The sequence below is a fragment of the Triturus cristatus genome, chromosome 3_1, assembly GCF_964204655.1.
Source record: "Triturus cristatus chromosome 3_1, aTriCri1.1, whole genome shotgun sequence".
NCBI lineage: Eukaryota > Metazoa > Chordata > Amphibia > Caudata > Salamandridae > Triturus > Triturus cristatus.
In genome coordinates this window covers 923675204-923698689 of record NC_140583.1, presented here as the reverse complement: position 1 = coordinate 923698689, position 23486 = coordinate 923675204, and the positions used below count along the sequence as shown (strand labels likewise).

Genomic DNA, 23486 nt, shown 5'->3' with positions numbered 1-23486 from the left:
TGTAGCAACCGAGAAATACTTAAGAACCTACATAAAAGAACAAAAGGACAAAACTAACACTCTAGAGAGCATTACAAGCCAGGAATACTGACCGTATCAAGGTAAAAAAAAAAAAAAAAAAAAAACAGCCCAATATAATGCAGCCAGTTTAGCTTCACCATAAGCGGCCTACAACAAATTCCATAGATGTCATACTTGACCGTGCAGCAATGTCTATAAAATTCGATCAGACCAGCTCTCTCAGGGGAAACCTGTTTTAGGTTTGGCTGGTAGGCCTCATAGTATCAAGTCTTCACGAAAGCACAATTATAAGAGAGACAGTGGGCTTTGAGTCTGCACCTTTCTGCAACTGGCCATTGTTTTCTTTCAAGATGTGCCACTGCCTTTATGATCCGACTATCAAAGAAACAGCATTTTGAACATGGTTACATGGTTTCCTTAACGCTCCCACTAGGTTCTGATGTTGAGACATTAAGGCAATGGTTCCCAAACGTTTGGAATCGTGACTCCCTTGACCTATTGACCATTGCCCGTGGCTCCCCACTGTTACTTTTTTTAAAGGGTGGGGGAGATTTAAGCCAGCCTTGGGAGAACTAAACATTTTTCTCCCTGAAAATATTTGGGATGAAGCCGGTGAAGGTATTATAATCCTATACGCTGGGTGTTTCGTATTACTAAGGCACCGCCTCTATCAAAATATTCCTAGTTAAACTTCTTTGCCCATGCCTTTTTTAGGTCTCGCCTAGCGACGCAGCGCATGCGCGCTGCCCTCCTCGGCAAGATCTATTGTTGTCGGTTTCTTGCCGAAGGGGGACAGAACATGTGCGTGCCTGGACAGACGATGTGAACGCGTACCGCTCGCGGCATTCAGACAAGTGAAAGTGAACGCGCCATAAACGAAGAAAGACTGTTACTAGCTTAACCCACTTGGGGGCACTGTTGAACATAAAAAAGCCTCAAAGTATTTTCAAGTGGGGAATCCATTTAAAGAGTAACACCCCCGTATAGTTTGCCCTGTCAGCACGGTCCACGCTTTTGAGCTGGTGCTTTCGGTTAATGGCCACTAGGTGGTAGAGTTTCCCAAAATTATGAGAATCGGGAGGAGACCGATATTCTTTCCTATAAAAGCATTAACATGAGGCAAGTCATAGGACTGGAATTGTACGAGTTGCAGCCAGGCGTGTTCTCACAGGATCTTGCGAGCTTCGCACTCGCACTGTTGTAATGTTTTTAGCGTCCCTCTGTGTTTGCATTCTGGGCCTTTGCGGGTTTGGAGTATTAAAAATGAACATGAGTGATCTTGGATTTCGGTACCAGACATTTTTGGTTCACTGCTACGGTTTAATGTGTGCAAATGTACTCTGCGTCTCAGCTTACTCACACAAAGACGAGAGTTGTTATTGCACACTGACATGTGCCCGGAGCAGGATGCCAAGACTCACGCAGCCCTGAACCGATGAAAAGCCAGTGTCCGACGGTGAATAGAGCAGCCTCTGAGCAAATGCTTGAACTGGGTAGTGCGGTCTAAATATTGTCAGACAGCAGCTCCCCTTCAATTAACAAATACCTTTCATGGAGTTGGGAAAGGTTTGCTTTGTCAGGTGATTAGGGCCAGGGCCACTCCCATGCACTCGCATAGTTAACCAGCTAAACACACACCCTATGACTGTAGAACCAGGGCTGGGCATGACCCCTCGCTTCTTTTTTTTGTTGCAGATTTTATAGTGCGAACTCGACCCGAAGGTATTGGAGCACTTTACATGAGCACCAGTTACGTTACACAAGGACATGTTCATAATTATTTTTTTGGGGTCGGCACAGGGAGATTGCCCAGAATCACAAGATGTGGAGTCGACCCTGAGGCTCGAACCTTGGTTTTCCAGTTCCAAAGTCAGCAGGTCTAGCTGTGAAACCACATCCTCTCCTTTAGGCAGTTGTAAAGGATTCTTGGAGAAGAAAGCCTTTGGGTGTGCAAGGGGTCATTGAGGGAGGAGCCAGCGAGGGACACAAGGCCATGACACTGCGCCTGCTGTGTTGAAGTCATTGGGCCAACCTTTGAAACATAATAGTTTTCCTGCTGTGCTTTAAAGAGAAAGGGTGTCAGTTTGCTGAGCACTGTCTGCAAGAGACGTTGCTGACACAGTTGTGCTGCTTCAGGTAGCTGTAGGTGGCAGTTAGTGCTGGCAGGGCCTCTTACAACTCTGCGACTCCCAGGAAGGAAGGTAGCTGTGCGGTTTTCTGGCTGGAGGACAGGTTGCTCGAGGTAAGGAGCAGTATGTATACAAGTAAACAGGCAGCAAACACACTGGGTATTGCAGAGTGACTATGAGCGATCACCCTGCCTGTATTTATACTTTCGGGCCATGCCCTCAGGCTGCATGTGTGTAACATTATAGGGTAGAGGCTGGGCGGCACTCTACATCCCTCCCAATGTTTACTAATATAGAACCGTAACAGGTCGTTCACTTAGCTGGGATATAACATATATAGTCACTGGGGGCCTTATCTACAAGTAAGTGCATCAGCGCGACACCGCAAACCCTTTGGCTGGGCCACGCTACAGCACTTTCAAAACACAGGGATACACCATATTTACAACAATATGACGCATCCCTGTGCTGGCGCACAATCGGCTGCCATGCGCCACACAGGCACCATTGTTGGGAGATTGTTTCTGTGCAGGAAGAGGTACCTTCCTGCACAAAAATAATAACACAAGCATTTGCAATGCAATAGGTCTCGCATTTATACAAATTTGAGCTATTGGCATTGTAAATCACAATGCCTTTTATTTATGTTTTGTTTCTTAAAACATAAATAAAAGGCATTGTCATTTACAATGCCAATATCTTAAACTGGCTTAAATTTGAGACCTATTGCATTGCAAATGCTTATTATAGTACCCTCTCAAACATTTGTATCCCACGTACAGTGCTAGATAGCACCCCTATGCACGTAGGCCCCATTGCTAAAGTGTTTCTACGCCTGAAGAATATTTGCATGCACCTCCATTTCTACCCATGTCATACGTGCAAACACACCTGTCTCAGCAGGGTGACTCATGTTTTTGTAAACCACATAAGGCTTTATTTTTGCTGTCTCCTCCCTAAAATTGCTCCAAATCGATGCATGTAAAAAAAAAAAAAAAAAATCAGTTGAATTTGTAACTTCCCTCCTTTCTTGCTTCCAAATTTTGCCATTATATATCGTGTTTTACTGCCCTGTGCTCAATGGGAGAGCAGGCCTGTCTGGAAATATGTGTACTGAAAGAAATGTGTACTGGAAGTACCTATGATTCAAGTATAAATGTCAATAATTATTACTATGTGTGTTTAGTAGACCGGACAACTGCACTTTCCTGATAACTTGAATTGGTGTAAAATGCATTTAGAAAAAACTAAACTATTAACGAGTAACAAAATAATTGGGCATCTTCTGCTTACTTTGGGAGTCTTGGAATGTGGGGATTCAGTGAAATATGGAGGTCATCTCCCTCGACAAGCAATCAGTTAAGCGCTACGTTTACAGCTTTAGGCATGTCACTCACAAATCATCTACATCATGTGTTTACGTCTAATTAGTTTAACTTAAGCCAACGACCCCATCAACATTAAGTGCATTAAAGTGCTTGGTGCGTGGCTCCCCTGGCTAGGTTTGATGGCTCCCCAGGGATCCATGGTGCACAGTTTGGGAACCACTGCATTAAGCAATTATTTTGTTCAACACCAGATACATCTTAGCTTTTAACTGAGATCCAGTGTGTATGTGTGTGCTCTGACATTTACTTTGTTGACAAAGTGACATTTCAAATGCTGATTTATCGGATTTCGGTTTAGACGTGCTTACAGTTTGGATGCCTTACTAGATCATAAAAAGTCAGTACTTTAATCATTTCGATTTTATACCATAACGGCAGCTTTCTGGTTCGCAAAGTAAAGATGTGACGCATGAAGGCTTTCTCAAAGATCCGACAGAATATTGGCCCTTTGTCAAATGTATCTCCTATGAGAAATCTTGCTGTCGGTTAGGTTCACCACTTGCAATGCAAACTTCATATTCTTACTACTTTCTCGAAACACATTTACTGGGGGTTGGGAGGGGGGGGGGGGGGGCAGGAGGTCACTGCTTCATTATACTTTGTCTAGGACAGTTGAGGGCAAAAACACACAAAGTTGCCCAGCCATTATGAAACATTTCCGCTACGCTAGAGTCCGTGGCTTTGTCAATTCTTATTATCAGCTTGCAGGCTGCCCTCTCTCCCCACAATACTTACCTTAATTACTTAAACACATGTACTGAGGATTACTCCCCTCCCCCCCCCCCCCCATCACTTCTGTGTGGAATCCCTCAGGTTAGATATCTTCGTGCTTAAAAAGGCTTCTGGAGAGAAGTGGCCTCAGTTGCTTCTCGATGGACTCCGTATAGCGTACACCCAGGAGGAGGTCACAGATACACACACTAAGCATTCCCCAGATGCCTCAGCTACTGAATCCTAACCACTCCTAAAAACAAGAACTGGTGAATCCAATAGGTTTGACATTTGTTCGGAGTGCATATCAGCATGTGCAAAACTAAAGAAGAGGCAACAGTATTTGAAAATAGATGCTAAAAAAGCAATCTTTTTTTGTAGCACCAATTTTCTGATTCTTCTTTTAGTGCTCACTCCCCAGAGCAAGCAGGCCACTTGCCAACTGATTTCAGATGTAAATTAGTTATTTGTGCCATCAAATAGGTGGTAGGGCACATCCAACAGCCAACGAAAAATGGTAAGAACTAAAATACTTCTGTATGTTCTATTGCAAACCAAAGACTGAAGATTCAGCAGCAAAAGAAGCCAATAGCTGATAAGGTATGACCAAAAGCCACTTAACGTATACAGTACATTATGTTCATTAAAATTGGCATAAGTGCCATAAACATCAAACAAACCAGTTCCTTTACGTGTATTCCCATTAAGAACATCCACCTCCAACCATCTCCCCAAGTAGGACACAAGCTCTACTGCTGTGTGCCTGTAAACAAGATTTAAGAGTTAGTTTGCAGAAAATAAGCCTTTCCCACTGCTTATGGTAGCTTGCAATATGGAACAGCATAAATATTAGTTTGCAGAATTAACAACTATCTTCTGAACCCTACGAGCAGAATCTCTGGAAAGTCCTGGATAGTGCAAGGAGACATGTACTGATGTCAAGGGCCTAACATCCCACTGCTGGTCATCAGTTAAGGTTCACTACAGAACTAATGTTTATAATACTTGAATGCCTTTGGGTTTACAAAACTGTGATTGAAGACAAATGTACTGTTGCACGGTCTACAGCTAACTAATATACCATGAAAACCATATATCCATCGAAACAAGAGTGTATTATATTTACTTAAAGTTTTCATGCGGAAAACTACTATAAAATTAACCATATTAAATTCCACCCCCCCCCCCCCAACACAAATGTGAATACTGATACAAAATACTAAAAAAATATATGGATCAATTCATATGGCAGTGCTAAAAAGTCATCCTAGTTTATGATACATCCACATCGTTTAACTCAATTGTTCATACTGAAAGAGTAATTCTGTATTTATTTATTTTTAACAACTTGATATGGACTTTAAGTTGCTTAGGCCTTAGCTGTATTGTTGTTTGACTTGTTGGGCACATAACATGCACTTTCTCTGAAGGAAAGCCCTGCCACTTGAGCGAGGCTAACAAAAGTGAGTCAAGGATTCCATAATGAAACTGGGTTACATCTTTCGATCAAACTAAATAGAGGACACTGTGGGAGATCAGGAACAACTCTTATTAAGAAGGACCTGTTTAGCCAAAGCGATTTCCTGAAATGTGAAAGCTTTCAGTAACTCAACTGAACAGTAGAGAGGGATCCGATGAACAGCACAGGCTGCCAGATTCAACACATTCAGGTTGCAGAAAAAATCGATTTCAGGCATTTTCTCACCGAAATTCAGTTTCTATACATACCAGGTTATTCTGCAGTCTTTTCACACATAATCTTGGATAAATACAATATAGTATTCTCAACAGCTCAGGTTTGCAGGATAGTAGTATTATTTAAGTGGTAAAAGATTCCTTTTTAAAGTGTCAAAACTGCTGTTCCCCATGTTCCTACTAAAAAAAGTGAATGAAAAAGATCGGGAAAACTCATAAGCAGGGTCTCCTATTTATTTTGTATTCATTTTGGAGTTTTCTGGATGCGCATTCTCTACTGCTAAGTGCAATAAAAGGGTTTATCAAGTGGTTTACAGTAGTAGCTTGCACTCGTTCGGGTTTTGCACTCAATATCCGTACTTTGTTTTATCTACTGTTGCATTTACTATGTAAAGAGCTACTACAGATCCTTTCCCTGCCAATATATGACAGAGGGATATAATATCACAAAACTAGCAAGCACTCAGTAAAATGAAATTACAAATAAAAGCCTCAAATCAACATAGGTCCATAAGCACATAAGGTCGCGATTCTGCTCAATTTTAAACCTTTATTCTTCTTATTGGTCCAAAACACGAGTGGTAAAAGGTATCCACTCAGACAATTTCTTTCACTGGTTTACCAGTTTTGTGACGTAATAAAAAGGTTATTTCGAAACAGTTAGGGTCTCATACATTTCAGGCTTACCCAGGGCCGGACTGGCTGTACCAGTAATCGGGTGTTTCCCCATGAGGCTGGAAGGGTGGGGGCCGGTTTTGGGGTGGACGGGGGCGGTCTTGTTACTGGGGGCATGTTTTGCAACGGTGCTGCAATATCATTCCCCAGTAACAAAAGCAGCAAGCAAGCATTTCCAGCCTCCCAGGGCCAGGCAGTGCTTCTTCAGGGGTTGGTCCGAGAACGCCACCAGGGCTGCTTTGGGTTCCCAGTCGGGCCCTGGATTTACCGGTGAAGGGCAAGATTTGAGAGGGGGCGCTAATGGTCAAAATTCATTGATTAGCCAAGCCATTAATGTCGAACTAAAAGAGTCCCCAAAATCAACATTGAACTCTCTACTCTCAAATATGACAATCAATAGTTTTGACAAAATAAGTTTGAGAAAATGTAAAGTAACACAACATTAAATACGTGAAGAAATGTGGTCTTCTTACTAAAGTGAAGTCGATAACTGAGTAATCAAACATTTGAAGAATTAGAAAACTGCCAAAACCTTCAGAGACAATGTATGGCTCTTTTGATGGATGTTATTTTGATCAGAGAATGTTACAGGTTTGCCTTCTTGCACAGCCAAAATAACCTTAAAAAGCAACCATGCCTGATCTTACAGTACATGTAAATAGAAAAGCTTCAGATAATGATACATCTAATCATTAATAGTGAGGAAAAGCCATGCTCTGGTTGCAGTCTTGCCCACCGCATGGTCTTCAATTATTTTAGGCCGATGTAGCTGGCGGGTCAAAAATTAGGACTCCAAGCTCATTTCCACTGAATTTATCTTTCACTGAAGAAGCCTCCATTGCACTGCCCAGGCTGGTGTTGCCCTTCTGATAATTTACTGTCAGTTTCCAGAGCTACAGCCTTGTAATCTTAGTTTTCGATTAAATATGTTCAACTCCAGAAACAGCCTAGACAACAATGCTACAAATTGCCTATTCTAAAAGGTCAAGCAGCTGGGAAAAACACCCTTTTTTATTACCAGAATCAAGACATCTTTGTAGCTGAACTTTAGATCTGTGGTTACAGCTACAAAGACGCACCCTTTATTACAGTTCGATACTTGCTTCCATGGCTGCTTCTGCAAATCCACAACTCCTAAAATCCATAATCATTGCACGGTTGAATAACAAAAAATGTAAGCAATAACACTGATTAAGGCATATGTGGAATATTCTGGCAAAAATACATAACTACAACTTATCATCAACCTCTATAATTTCCCAAATGATCTAATCTCCTGAAAAAAGAGAACTATCATGCTGCCGATTTAATATTCAAATGCTGCAGGGACTGCTCAAGACGACCTTCTAGACCTTTTTATGCTGCACACTTCTGCTGACAAGTAGACTATACTAAAGAACTCAACCGGAGTGACCCGCAATTGACGATTCGGTTTGTAACGGGAGTAACCGATTGAGTAAGGCACAGTATGTGTCATGGTGTAAAGGCAAGTCCAGGTTATGGTTACAGGGACATTTCCCCTGATAAAAGCAGGCGAAAGGTCCAGGGTGAAAAAATGGCCGGAAAGAGAAATAACATTACACTTTTCTGCTTCCCAAACTATTTTAAGGTTCTATCCACACTCAAGCTGCAGAGATATTGTACATATTTTGCATTCAAAGAAGAGGTCAAGAATTCAATCCCAAACAGCATCACACTTAACGGCCATCTTCACTATTACCAAGGAATTGATGCCTTTAGCTTACATGTAATCCTCAACAAGCCCAGTTTCCCTGATGCAGTATTAACTCTGCCCAAATTTAACCCCGTCTATGGGATGGGCAGGACATGGCTTAGGAACAAAGCCAGATAACAGGATTGTACCTCATATTTCCAGAAGAAGTACTCTTTGCATGTGGGCAAGCTAATGCAACTTGGTGAGTGTCTGCTGCAGAGATCTAGGCGCTGCCTCTCTGTACCAGAGTCCAGTCCCAGCATTCCTTCATTAATTAGCTATTAACATTGGCAGAAACCACCACAGATCTCAGGAATATCAGGAAGCAGACATGGCATCCTTTCTACATCACCACCTTGCTTAAGGGGTGCCAGCACTACAATCTCATTTCCTTTGGAGAAGAGAATGTTCAGAGAACTAACTAAGCATTCAAGGACTGGATTTTGAACAGCCTCGTGTGGAGACTAGGGTTAAGTGGGGTTTAGGGCCAGGGGTATATTTAATCTTTTCCACAATCAATGTAATTACATAAGTATTTCATTAGGCATGAACTATATTGACCAATGGTTGCCAAGAAGGAAAGCAGAGTGCGAGAGACTTGAAAACATGTTTACTCTCTTCTTTCCACTGCGGTTGAATGGAAAAAGGCAGCCACATTTATTTTATTGAAAAGTCTACCTCACAAAGTAATAAATCTTAAAGCCTCAAGTAAGTTTACAATGCTTTTTGAAAATCCTAGAAGGGCACTGCAGCTTCTTCTACTACACCTTCTGGGAGGAGGTGTTGTAATCCCTGAAGCAGAAGAACAGCTTGTTGGTGCACTGCAACTAAAGAATCCACCAGCCACCAAACATCTACAAATGTGTTCAACGAGGACTCACCAACTATATAGTCATGGAAAGTTGAATATCATTAAACTAAATGCTGAAACTTGTTGGGCAATTATTTTTAGTCAGTCAGCTAAATCTCTGGTGCTTGTTAAATATGCCAACAAAACCAATAATTAAAGTTTGTTTTTGTAAGTGTAGTTGAGATCTTACAACGCTAAATAGAGTCTTCGCTTCAGTGAGCATTAGTTACAGCCAAGCAATTCAATTTGAATGTGAAAAATCTCTGCCAGTGGTAATTGAGGCTTTATTTCTCTAAATGGAAGCTGCAGCGTGGACGTGCTGCTGGCGCGCAAAAAGCAAACCCACCTGCACCTATCTGCACTATAAAGCTAGGAACCTTGGTTCTCCTCCTACCCATGGGTACCCTGCTGCACTCGTTCATGCTCTTACCCCCCCCAGGCGCCGCCCTGCTGCCGCACCACACAACAAGGAAGTAGTGTTCACATGTGCCTCCTGCAAGTTCTTCTGTACTCTTTTACACACGTTACAACCACCACTCCCACACCAACAGCACCCCACTCACTCACACCCACACAAACAAACCAGTCACCCGCTCACGCTCACACAGACCAAACACCACCCAAACAATATACCACACTCATGCATGCTCAACACCCGCTCGCTCGCCCAAAACACCACAGTGATTTCGGACCTACTGCAAGGCCACATACTGAACATGCTCTTTCTCATGGAAACATGGCTAAACCTCGGCACCGGACATCGCTACAGTCTTCACCACTGGCTACAAGATCATTAGGCAAGACAATCAGCACAAGCACTCTGGTGGAGCACCCATCATATTCAAAGATATCATCAGCTGCAGCAACCTACACAGACACCTCCACCAGCTCGCTACATGAAACACCTCAAATCCAAGATATGCATCACAGCCAACTTCTACCTGGTTGGAACCCTCAAATACAGACCATTGGGACCCCACACCAATTTCACAGACTTAGTCAAACCCCTTTTCATCAACAGCAGCAACTTAATACTCCTTCGAGACCATAACTTTCAACGAGAAGACCAACCCAAACTCAACAACCCTTCTAGAAAGCCTCGGAACCTTGGCCTCATGCAGCACGTTACCAAGCCAACACACATCATCTGACAACTATTGCACCCAATTGTCATCTCAAACAGCAACATCACAGTTGACAAGCCAACAACTATGACCTGGAAAGAACATGCCCTCCTCAGTTGCAGAAGAACTATCCAGAACAATCACAGACCTACCATAAAATGATCCACCCACTGCAGCATGAAAAGCATCTCAGAAGACTAGGCTTAGGCCTTTTCTAGGCCCCAGCACCTCAGCAAAAATGTCAACAGCTGGATCACACCATGCACCAACAGCCTGACTCACCGAAGCACAACCCAATGGCAAGAGACCGACCACAGGCCATCTGGTACACAGAGGAACTCAGGCTGCAAAACGCCACTGCAAACAACTGGAGCACCAATGGAGAACAAGTCAAGACACCACAGATAAAAACATTGTCAAATCATCACTAGGATACTACCACCAGCAGATACAGAACACCAAACGCACAGCTCTTGCAGATCTCATGGACGCCAGAACTAATAGCAGCAGGTAATCCTTCACCATCACAGATTTCACTGGGACTTCTGCCAACATCACACACCCACAAGACCTTTGCAGGAAGCTATTAGAATTCTTTGGTAACAAAATCCCCTCTATATACAGCAACTTCGAGCCTCAACCTAACCCTGCCATCGGCGAAACTCAACTTCCCATCGCTATCAATAAACGAACCACTACCTCATGGTTTGCTACCACCATTGAACTCGCTCCTACCAATCAGAGAAGCACTGACACCCAACATCAATGCCTCCACCCACTCAACTACATCCCTAGACACCTAGAAACAAGCAGTCATTCTCCTGCTCAAAAACCCATCCGCTGACCCAGCCACGTTTTACAGCTACAGACCCATCTCCCTCCTACCATACCCTGTAAAGGTCTAAGAAACTAATAAACCGATGCCTCACTGACCACCTCAGTAACCACCAGCTCAATACCACCCAGTCTGGATTGAGCCCCAACCACAGTACAGAAACTGCACTTAACACAGCCACAGACGACATGCACATGATACTTGACAGAGACATGGAATCCCTCATTGCCCTGTACATCTCTACAGCATTTGACACAGTCTCACACCCTTGCTCGAGATTGGCATTCAAGAACTTGCGCTCTGCTGGATTTGCTCCTTCTCAAAGGACAGAACACAAGCTGTCAGCCTAGCACCTTCCTCCTCGGAAGCCCACAAACTCATCTGTGGAGTGCCTCAAAGTTAATTGCTCAGTCCTTCCCTTTTGAACACAAACATGGTCCCTCTGGCTAATATCATCTGCACACACAACATTGAAATTTTCTTACACAGACAACTCATACTCACCATAGGTCTCCTACTAGTGGCTGGCCAAACTCAGATTCACATCTACACCCTAAACCCACGGCCAGAGCCTCAGAAGAATTAGCAACAGTAAACCCGACATGACTTCACAAGTCAAAGCAGTCATTGCTTCCTGCTTCCAGACCATGAAGATGTTGAGGAAGAGCTTCAAATGGCTCCCAAGAAACACTAGAAAAACTGTCACTCATGCCCTAGTCACCACCAAGTTGGATTATTGGAAAACGCTCTATACTAGGATTACCCCGCAACTCCCTAGAAGACTACAAACCATCCAGAACGTTGTCAGATTCATACTTAACCTCCCACACAGAACTCCCATCACACTAGACCGGCTCCTGGTACATAAACATGCTCAATTCCAACTCCTCACACACACATTGAAGACATTACACAACTCAGACCCCACCTACCCGAACAGTCGCATTTCCTTCCACCAACAACCTCCACAGGAATCTTTCTTGCACACAATCCAAGCATGTACAGAACCAGATCAGAGAGGACAGGTGTTCACTTACATCACTCCTAAAGCATGGCACAACCTCAGACTCCACAACAGAGCTTCCGCCTCTCTTCTTGAATTGCATAAGAAGCTGAAGACCTGGTTTTTCAATTAACCAATCTACTATAGGCGGGGATAGGTGCATTCACACCTGCTCAGCACCATTATAACCTTACGGTTGATAATGCACTTTGCAAATACGCATAACATCTGAGCATTAGTTAGCTAGCCAATTCTGCTGGCCTTCCCACATCAAAGCTTTTGAAATTAGCATTTTATAACTAACTCAGGCAACAGAAAAATTATAAAATAGCCAATATGAAGGGTTTGCCCGTTTAAATAAGGCTTGGTCTTTCGATTCGCTACAATGCAAGTTGAAGATCATTATCAACGCATTCCAATTTGCATGTAGCATAATAGATTGTCTGGATTAGTGGATGGTTAGTGAGGAGTATATAAGCTAAGAACATAACAGCATATGCAGAACCTATAAAATGAGTCAAGGTTGAATAGAGACTATTATAGATGGTGTGGTATTGAATCTACATGTTGGTAATTAAATATGAACTGAAATTCTAGGATTTGATAATTAAGGTTTTCCAAAGCTGTTGACTTTTTTTTGGGGGGGGGGGGGGGGAGGTGGGCAGCATTTCTTTTTTTACATAATAGAGTTTTGTGTTCTGCCCGCCAACATGATGCAACAGCCTCACCAATGAGTTAGAAGCTGTTAACTGGAATTGAAGCAGTGGCAGTAACCACTGATGAAGAAAGTCTAAAATATATGTAAAACCATACAGAAACTCAAAATTAGTATTCTCGGCTAAAGACACTAAAGAATGTTCAGAGACTTTTAGACATCCTGTTTTTCATAAACGATAATATGTCTAACCTTTAAAATCTACACACAAACACATTATTTGACCCATCGAGTTGAAAGACTAACATCATGAGCAGTACATTTTAAATTAAAACAAAAAACAGTCTTCTACTCTCTGCTTCTTAAACAGTTTCCATTGTAAATAAATACTTGACAAATTCAGCTAATCACTAATAAAGCTGAGAACTGCATAAGCTAACTAGAGGAAATTGCCATGTAAAACATATCAAGTCTACTTATACTTTCATTTAACTAAGCTCAAAAGTATAGTTTAATAAGAAATCTCAATACTTGGACAAATTAGATCATCAAAGCTGCTTTGACCGAAGATCAAAAAGAAAAACATGCATCATGGGCATCATGGTTGCTTTGGACAAGTGACAACCAACACATTCAGAAGCAGCATGAGAATTCCAGTTTTACATTTTATCTAACATGTAATACATGCAACCTATTATCATATAATACTTTAACACTATATCAAGTACTTAAAAATATCTTAGTCAATGGCATACAGGCCTCTGTAGGTCACTGACGAATATTATTATTATGGTTTGGACAACCAACCATAGCTGGACTCTAAATGATCAGGTGCTCTTCTTTGAACATCTGGTCAAGTTAAGAGAAAGAAGGCACACCTTCAGGAGTTAGAAAATCTCAGGAATGTAATGCAATACATTTTCAAAAGGACAACCTTTGTTTATCTAACCGCTTTCAACATCCATAAAAAGATTTGAAAATCTGTGTTCCTGAATTCCCACAAATCCCTATAGGAGTGCTACAATCTCCGAAAAGCTTTACTTAAAAAGCATGGTCTCAGACTAGGGAGTGAATACCAAAACATTAATCATTCTAACCACATGTACCATGTTTTCAAAACTATAGCCAGTGCTTGCAGTGTTATTAAATTCATTATTGATTAAATATGGTAATCACATTTTAAATAAGTATATTGGCTCTCCACAGGATCAAGAATGCCCATATATTTAAATAGGGTACTTCATATATTCCAATTATTCTGCAGCTACTCGGGATATATGATAAACTGGAACAAGTCTCTCATCTTCCCCATGCTGGGTGACATCCCCCCCCCACCCCAGGATTGCTTCACTACCCCACGGATAGTTTCAAAATAATACCTAGGCATTAAATTATCCATGAGAGAGAATGACTTTCTACTAGACAATCTGTAGCCTCAGATACAGTGATTAAAAAGTGACATGGAATGTGGAAGAAAACTACCAGTATCTTCGATGGGCAGGGCGGTTATTTACAAAATGATGTCTTTACCCAAGGTACTTTATGTCTTACCAAATACCCCATACATAATACCTAGGACAGTATTTCAAAGTATTGACAGCGAACTACGAAAACTCCTATGGGACGGGGGTAGTTCCAGAATATCACTTTGTAAACTTTGGCGGGAAGTATTTGAGGGAGGACTTGCAGTCCTGAAAATCCTATTGGGCACCAACATTTGCTTTAAATAAAGCCTTTAAAAACAACCGTCTGAATTTCTTGCGAGGGTGCACTAGTAGTACAAGGTTGCCAGAACCAACAACAATAAATCAAAACGCATGACAGTCCCTGGCATTTTGTTCCATGCTCAATAGGATGACCTCCAGGTAAGTCAAGGTAGATGCGTGGGTCATCCATTCATTCCGCTGTAGTTGGTAAGTTGATTCATACCTGCACTTGCTTAATGGCCAAGTAGGATCTACGGGGTTGTCTTCACACAATATTTGTGGAAAGGTAATGGAATCTGCCTCTCATTGGGATACTGAGATGCGGTACAAGAGTTGGTCCATATACACCCTTGCAGGGCACTGTACATTCCTCGATTAAGTAATTTTCAGAACAAAATATTTACCCTGTAAAAAAGACCCCCACAAATGGTCTTTTCAATTACATTTCAATGTCTGCATATGTGAAGAAGACGAAAGCTTGTAGACATACTGGGGCTTTTAACTTTCATTCAGTTTTTTAGATAACAAGGCTTTACGGAAAAGAACAAAATGAACAACTCCGGATAGTTTACTTACAATTCATATCACACAAATATTCCATGAACGTTAAAGAGAAGGTCAGTGTGATGAACAACAAATGATTTTTACTTTTTTCTGTAAGGCCATGATATCCAAACTGCCCCAAACCATGGTCCTGCCCTCATGCACATCACAAACTCAAAACTACACAAAAAATACAATACTGGGCTAATTACAGAATTCGGTCTCTTCTATATTAGTTAAATATTGAATATTCTGTCAATTGCTCTTCCATTCAAGCCATATCATTATATGAGGACTCGATTCTCAGTGCCTACCATTGGTAGGTTTCATTGTCACTCATTTCCTTGCTTCTCTGTAGTGTTTTGAAGTCCTATGCTGGTTTCCGTGCACTCTTACTTACCTGATACGTAACATGTTTTTATTTGTTGTACATTCCATGTTCCAGCTCTTCTCTCTGCTGGTTCCAGCCAACACAGTCTCAGGCAGTCAAGTCACAGAGGAGGTCTTACCTGACATAGGCTCCATCGTTTTGGATTAAAGTTCTTCTACTACCCACATCCTTGTTTCAGTGCCAAATCATTATATTCTCTTTGGTTAGAGTGTGCTGGCTTCCCTTTCTCTTTGTGCGTTTCTCCCCATCCCTCCTAGAGAATGGCCCCAAGGACTGCTTCCTTTCGGTGGCCAGTGGCCTTACACTGCTTGTGCACTTTAAGAGGTGCTTTTTCGGTCTTGCCCAGCGTTGTAGCGGGTGCGCTGCACGCTGGGCGAGACCTATAGTTAGAAAGGAGATTTTAGAAGAGGGCCCCTTATTTCCATTGGCTTGCGTCACTGTTTATACTAAACGGTGGCCTGCCATTGGAAAGGGGAGCTTTTTGTTGATTCCCTTTCTCCTTTTCAGATGGCCCATTCGGACAGGCTTGTCTGCTTCACGGCTGTCGTGAAGCACTTTCTTATCTTTAGGGTGGGCCATATGTTACTTGAATTGCCATCTGTTTTCACTCAGCCACATGTTTATTTTTGCATCGCGCTTTCACTTAAAGTGAAAGTGAAAGCATGCTGTAAATATTAACAAGCGGCTGAGTGAAAACAGATGGTGAGTGCTTGTTAAACAGATCTCACTCTCTCACTCTCAGCTTTCGCCGCCTGAATCTCGGTGCACTTTGTCCTTCGGAAGATTAAAAAGCGAGGTTGGGGTGGAAAATGGCACTGCTGAGGCCCGGACACATCCCTGGCCCCTTAAATTGGAAATTGCCAGAGTGAGCTGTCCTATCTGTGTAATTTACGCCTCTGTAATCCTCGGGCGCAGGTCTCCTTTATAAATTTCACTTTGGAAGGCAGGCAATATGCCTAGGTAATTAGTGCATTTAAAGCAGGTCTGTCCTTTGAGGTGCCCGTCCTGCCTGGATGACCCGCAATAACCGGGCTGTGTTCGCAAGATAAAAAGGTGACTTTAAAGGCAGCTTTTTTTTGTGGATTCACTTTTTGTAATGTTCTTTTTTTTGGTTGCTAATATGAATTGGCAGTTCTTGCACCGCTGTCTTTGAAGGATTACTTTATAAACTATTTTAAATCTGGGGGGGTAAACCGCTCTGCCCCTCCCTCTCCCCACAGGGTCTGTTCCTGAGATATTGAGTTCTTTTTATTTACTGAGCTCGGTATGTATTCCGTGCAGTTCACTGTCTGACGTTCAGAGCCCGTGACAGTTCAGTATGTGGAACCCACCCCCCCTCCCTCCCTCCCTCCCCCCACAATCCCCCTTTGAAATCTGAAAGCGGTGCTTCAGACACCAATTGTAAATGGGAAAGGGCACGGCTTCATCTGAATTATGGCCCCAAACGCCTCAGATCTGACGTATTAAAATTATTCCGAGCCATCTTGGTTCGGCCACAGATTTCTTCATGTCTGTTCGTTGTTTTCACAACACAAGCTCTTAACGCGGGATCTTTCCCACCGATATGTCATTGCTGTCTGCTTCAGTTTACGTATTTGGTATTTTTTCGGGTTCCCATTGCTTTGTGTCACCCCACAGCCCCGCTTCTGCTGTTTACGCTAGAATTATATTAATTTGGGGGGGTTGAGAGTGGTGGTGGTGTTGGGGAGCAGATATCCGGTGTCAAAGAGGCGCTTAGAGGTGGAATTGTACTGCTGAACTGAAAGAGGGAGAGAGAAGGGGAAAGAAAGAGTGGCAGACCAGACAGAAGTAAAAAACAAAAAAAAAGAGACAAGGAGACAATGGATTAGAGACTGAGCTACAAAGAGGGAGAACGTTGTGGACATATTCATGGACAGCGAAAATATGGTGGGGGGGGGGGTGTTAAGGAAACCGATGGAGCGACAAATGGAGTGGCCTAGAGAGGGGATCAATGGGGGAGAGAGAAAGGAGAGAGAAAGTAGGAAAGACAGAGGGAAGCACATAGTTATGTAGAGTGTAGGAGAGAGATTCACAGAAAGGAGATGTAATAATTATTATTATTATTATTAAGAATAATAAATATTGTGATTAGTAATAAACCTAGTACAGCAGTATGACTCTCCCTTTATTTCACAGGATGCTGTGAACTCTGACTTGCTGTAAAAATCTCACTTGTATAGTACATGCAAAGGACGCGGGTTTCGGGGCGCGAGGAGGTGAGCGGCCAACGGATTCCAAACAGCTGCAACAAGTAAACGACCCCAAAAATGTGCGAACAATGAGATTGTATCCAAGTCCGGTTCACTGATTGCATTTGGACTGAAAAATAATGCACTTACTGTCACTTCGAGGCGCTGCTAACAGAAGCACCTCGCGAGCCATTGTCTCATAGGAGACCGGTGGGGTGCAGCTCGCGGGATTGGGGGTGTTGGGGTGCACTTGTTCGGCACAAGAGCGCGGGATGCACTATCACCAGTGCAGCGGGATGCGGGAGATGAGGGCCACACTGCCCCTCGTTTACTTTCCTCAATTTTCAATGAGATGTTTTTTGGGGGGGAATTCACAATTGGAATAACTATTTTATTGCTGGTGGTTGTGAAAAAAGTCCTCATGTAAGTATGTAATCACTGTGTTTTGTCATTTCTGATCTTGAAGTGACCACCTGGTTGTTTCTGTTGAAAGAGAGGAACTGTATTTTCGGGAGTTGAGGTGGCGCTTCTTCCGCCTTTCACTGTCTCTTACTCTGCCTCCCTCCCCTCTTTCTGTACACTGCCTTCTTTTTTTGTGTTTGTTTTCTATAGCGCCGACATAGTTCGCTCGGATGTGAAGTCTTTTACAAAGAAGCGAGAGCAGAACAACCTGTCAAACACCAGAATGCAAGGATTATATTTAAATGTATGATCCGAGAGGTACCAATCAATAATTTCGGCAGAGGAGCCAAGTTTATAAAAACAATAAGTCTTTAATCTGTTTGAAGGCGTGAATGAAAGTTGTAACGAACAAGCGAGAGAAGGGGTAAAAAAACAGCTGCAAACAGTGCAGCGCTCTCCTTCACCCCCTCTCTTTCTCACTCACTTTCTCTCTTAATATCTCTCTCTCTTACTTGCGTTCCCCTATCTCTCGCGGTCTCTCTTTCTCCTTCTCTCTCAGATTTATGTGTGCACTAACAAGCTACAGTTCCTGTAAATGAAATGCACCAAACAGTCTGCTTGGGGTAGTGTAGGAGTGGGGGTGCTGTTGGTTACAGCCCCCTTCTTAGAAGTCACTGAACACTCACAGCCATGCTGGGGCTTTCATTCGGGGACATTGTGGGGTTGCTGTACTGATGTGCTTTCATCTGCGGCAGACCTGGTGTTTGCCCTTTGACCGCTATATCTCACCATCACCCATTCCTCTGGTGTAGAATGTGAAGTTGACTGCACTAGATAGTTGGACAGCCCGTGACTGGCTGGAACGACCCCCTGCCCCGCCGCAGCAGGCCCCCCTAAAAGAAGAAGTGGTCTCCCATCTTTAACTCACACCCACACCCACACTCAATGCTCAACGTCACCACTCCAATCCTGAGGCGCACGTATGGTGTGCGGTACAAAAGCACACGTGGTGATGTGTAGTGCACAACCATATCTAATGTGCAGCAGTAAGGTGCACTGTGTCAAGAGTTCACACCGTGTTGTGCATCAGAACCTGGACACCAATGTGCAACACACACCAAAGTGCAACAGGAAGGTGCACTGTGTCAAGAGTGCACACTGTTGTGCAACAGAACACGGACACACCAATGTGCAACACACACACCGAAGTGCAACAGGTAGGGGCACCGCGTCAAAGTGCACACTGTGTTGTGCATTAGGACATGCACTCATCAGTGTGTAACATGCACAGACGGAAGTGCAGTAGGAAGGTGCACCGTGTGAAGAGTGCACACTTGTGTGTGCATTAGAACACATACACAGCAATGTGCAACACACACACCGAAGTGCAGTCGGAAAGTACAATGGGTCAAAAGTGCACACTGTTGTGCATTAGAACACCCACTCACCAGTGGGCAACAAACACACCAACGTGAAGTGGAAAGGTGCACCCCATGAAGAGTGCACATTACAATGTGCATCAGAAATAGCTCACACCAATGTGCCCCCTGTGAAGAATGCGTACAAAGAGGCACAACTGAAAAAGCAAAGCAGACGCCAGCGTACACATGGCATCGAGCAGCAGAAAGCACTCACAGTGGTGTGTAGTACAAACACGCTGTAGGGTGAAAAATTGTGGTGTTTGCTGACTCATTGACTGCAAAGTGCATTTGAAGCAACAGATGTTGTGCAATACTAACCCCTGATCCTGGAAGATTTACTGACATTTTGTGTCACAAAAGTTAACAAACCAGCACAAAATGTTTATTTGGGATTTCTTTTCCAGTACAAGTAAAGTTTTGCGCTGGAAAGTACAAATCCCAAATAAAGGTTTTGCACCTGTTTGTGTACCCCTAAAGTGATGGAAAAGTTGTGCTAAAGCCATGGACTTCAATTCACCGAAATTCCTGGGCTAGCGGAAGTGACACCACACACCCTTTGACCTCCACACTCATACACTCACACACACTTACTTACACATACACAGAAATCCACACGTATACAACCCCACAGTGACATCCAGTTTAAAAATAATCACTGTGATGCTTTATACAACACAGCTGTGACATCAATTTAAAAAATACTCACTTGATGCGTATATGCAACCCCACTGTGATATGCATTTAAAAAATACTCACTTGATGCATACATACAACCCCACATTGACATCCAGTTTAAAAATACTCACTGTGATGATATATAGAACACAGCTGTGACATCCATTTAAAAAATACTCACTTGATGCGTATATGCAACACCACTGTGACATCCAATTTAAAAATATTCACTGCAATGAATACATACAACCTCACTGCAATATCCATTTCGAAAATACTCACTTTGATGTTATACACAACACTGTTGTGACATCCATTTAAAAAATACTTACTGTGATGCGTATATACAACCCCACTGTGATATCCATTTAAAAAGTACTCACTTGATGCGTATCTACAACCCAGTGGTGGAACGAAACTTGAGGGGGCCTCCCTGCAAGGCACGGGGAAGGGCCCCCTCTGGGCCCAATCAGGAGCTCTGCAGCCAGAGCGCTGTGCTGAGGGGCCCCCTGGAGCCTGGGGTCCCCCCGCACCGCGGGGACTGCGGTGGCCTGTCTTACGCCCCTGCTATAACCCCACTGTGACATCCATTTAAAAAATACTCACTTCATGCACATATACATCCCCACTGTGACATCCACCTTAAAGATACTCACTGTGAGCCGTATCTAGAACTCCCCTGTGATATCCATTTCAAAAATAGTTGCTTGATGGGTATATACAACCCCACTGTGGCATCCATTAAAAAAAAAACACTCACTGTTATGCTATATACAACACTGCTGTGACATCCATTTAAACAAGCATTTGCAATGCAATAGGTCTGCATTTACCTACGTTTTAGCTATTGGCATTGTAAATGACAATGCCTTTTATTTATGTTTTTGTTTTTAAAATGTAAATAAGAGGCATTGTTATTTACAATGCCAATAGCTTAAACTCGCGCAAATGCGAGACCTATTGCATTGCAAATGCTTGTTATTTTTAGTGGTAGCACTACATAAGAATGCATGCATTCGCATACAGTCTCCCTTCCCCCCCACCCCCCAACTCTGTTATTGCTTTATTGTTTGTTGTTGGTTACCCTGCTGTTGTTGCCCTGTTGCTGTTGCCCAGTTGATTATGCCCATTCTTTTCTTGCCCCATTGTCATTGTTGCCTTGCTGTCATTGTTTGCCCGGTTGTCCCTGCACTGCTGTTATTGCGCTGCTTTTGCCAGCTCCACCTTACCCCTCCTCTTGTGTTATTGTTTGCATCGTAACCCCAGCCAGCCTCCAGCTTTGTTTGCACTGCCCCCAATCTTTTCACTTCCTCCTTACCCCACTCTGGCAGTCTTGTTTGCCCCGCCCTGTTCCCACTCTGTTGCTTGCTACATCCTCTCCTGCTGGGAAAAACAAGCACTGATAAAGATAATAAGTCTTTGATTTGCCACAAACACTGGCTGCATTATACAGCTTTTTTTTCCTTTTTTTAATTTTTTGTAAACACTTTCAGCCATGCTTCAGCAGCCACGCTGCTCTAAATTGATTCTTATTAAACGGACAAAGACAACAGATCTTGCATAGACAAGACCTATTGACTATGCCAATGCTTGTTTTAAGAAGTCCCAAAGATAATATGGTGTTATTGTTTCTTTTCAATAGAAGACATTAGTGAATAGGCAACTCCACGTAGTCTAGAAACCGAGAACTATCAAACTTCAAGCTTTAATGGGATACACCAAAGCCTTAGTTTAGATTGCCGATGAAACATCGGAGTACTCAGAAATGGTCACTAGTAATATTGCAGTATAAGCATGCTTGATAAACCAGAACAAAAATACACATAATCTAAACAACAGTATTGACAGAAGAACTAAAGCAAGATATAGAATCTCCGAACACACATTTCCCTTCTTTTGGGGGAAAGGAGAAGACAATTGACTTCTTACTACGCCAGAGAAAAATCAGGTTAAAAATATTAAATCAAAACAAAAGAAAAGCATGTGAATTCAGCCAACATACGTAAACACAAATATACAGTGATCTGTCCTTCAAGACATTTAACATTTCAAAGTAACTTTTGTTGCTTATTGTCACTGTAAAAGATGCCATTGTCTGAAGCATAAGTGGCAGGCAGTCTACAGCCTGAAACAAGCCTATGCATGAAAGGTTTCATACCTGAAGTGCAGAGGCGGCAATGTTCCAATTTAATTCACTCCAAATGAGACATCCACGGTGATAAAAGGCTCTAAATGTGGAAGAAGAGAAAAACGTGAACAAATGATTTTTATATTAACATGCAATTTGGCACAGTTCGGTCTCTACCCTATTCAGAAACTAGTAATTTATTTTTTCTGAAACTCTCCTTAAAATGTTAAAGATAAGATGGTGTACTGAGAGGTCTGATCTTCTGACATTTGCTGTGAAAAGTGTGAACGCCCAAATAAAATAAAATAAATAACATGAGAAACTGATTGTTTCAATTCATCTTTTTTCGATAGTAAATGCAGTACAACTACATACAGCATCTGGTCTAGTAACACTTTATATTAATATTAAGAACCGATAATCAACCAGTCTACAAATTAGGACGACACAAGCATAAAGGAGACAAAAAACATTGAAGAACACACAGAAGAAAAAAAAAACAAGAAAAAAAAAACAAGCGTGGGGGAGGTTTACTTTAAGATACATCTTATACATCAGGGGCTGTATTACGGAAGTGCCCCAGGGGAGCAGCGGGCGTTTGCGCCTGCTTTGAGCACCTCCGGGGCACTTTAGTAATACAGAAGGGGCCACAGACGCTGTGCGTCCTCTTCTGTAATACAGATAGCACTGGCACACATAAATCGCCAGCACTTTCATCAGAGGGTGTTCCCTCATTTGCATGGGGGCAAGGTTCCATGCAAATGAGGGAATGCCTCTGCGCCCGTGCCATATTCTAGACGCAGGCGCAGAGGCAAAGAACCTGTCAGGAGGAGCACTGACAGTGCACCGGCTAAAAGGGGGTGCATTGTCAGTGCGTCCCCGGATGACAGCCCTCTGGTGGGGGAAAGGTGGTCCCATGGACCCCCCCAGACATCCCCATGCAGGCGGGTGCAGTCACCCACTGCACCTGCCTGCAAGAGGATCTATAATTCCCCTGCAAAATGCAGGCGGGTTCCCACCTACACTGTGAAACACGGAGCAGCTTCGAAGCAGCCGCTCTGCTTTTCACATAAATGCGCTTTCCGCAGGGCAGCACGATTAAGCAGCTGCCCTGGGGGCAGCGCATTCATCCTAATACAGCACATTTTCCTTGTTGGCACAAACAAGGAGAATGCGCTGTGTCTGAGATACAGCCCCTGCCATTTAATGA

General features: G+C 43.0%; 1 protein-coding gene across 2 annotated transcripts in view; it reads right to left on the bottom strand.

The window, feature by feature from the left end:
• ACVR1 (activin A receptor type 1) overlaps nt 1–23486 on the bottom strand; it is a 318170-nt gene that overhangs the window by 195364 nt on the left and 99320 nt on the right. For both annotated transcript variants that reach the window (XM_085645512.1, XM_085645514.1), the window contains one exon: nt 22307–22376. The gene's annotated coding sequence lies outside the window, so the exon portion shown is untranslated. The remainder of the gene's footprint in view (nt 1–22306; nt 22377–23486) is intronic.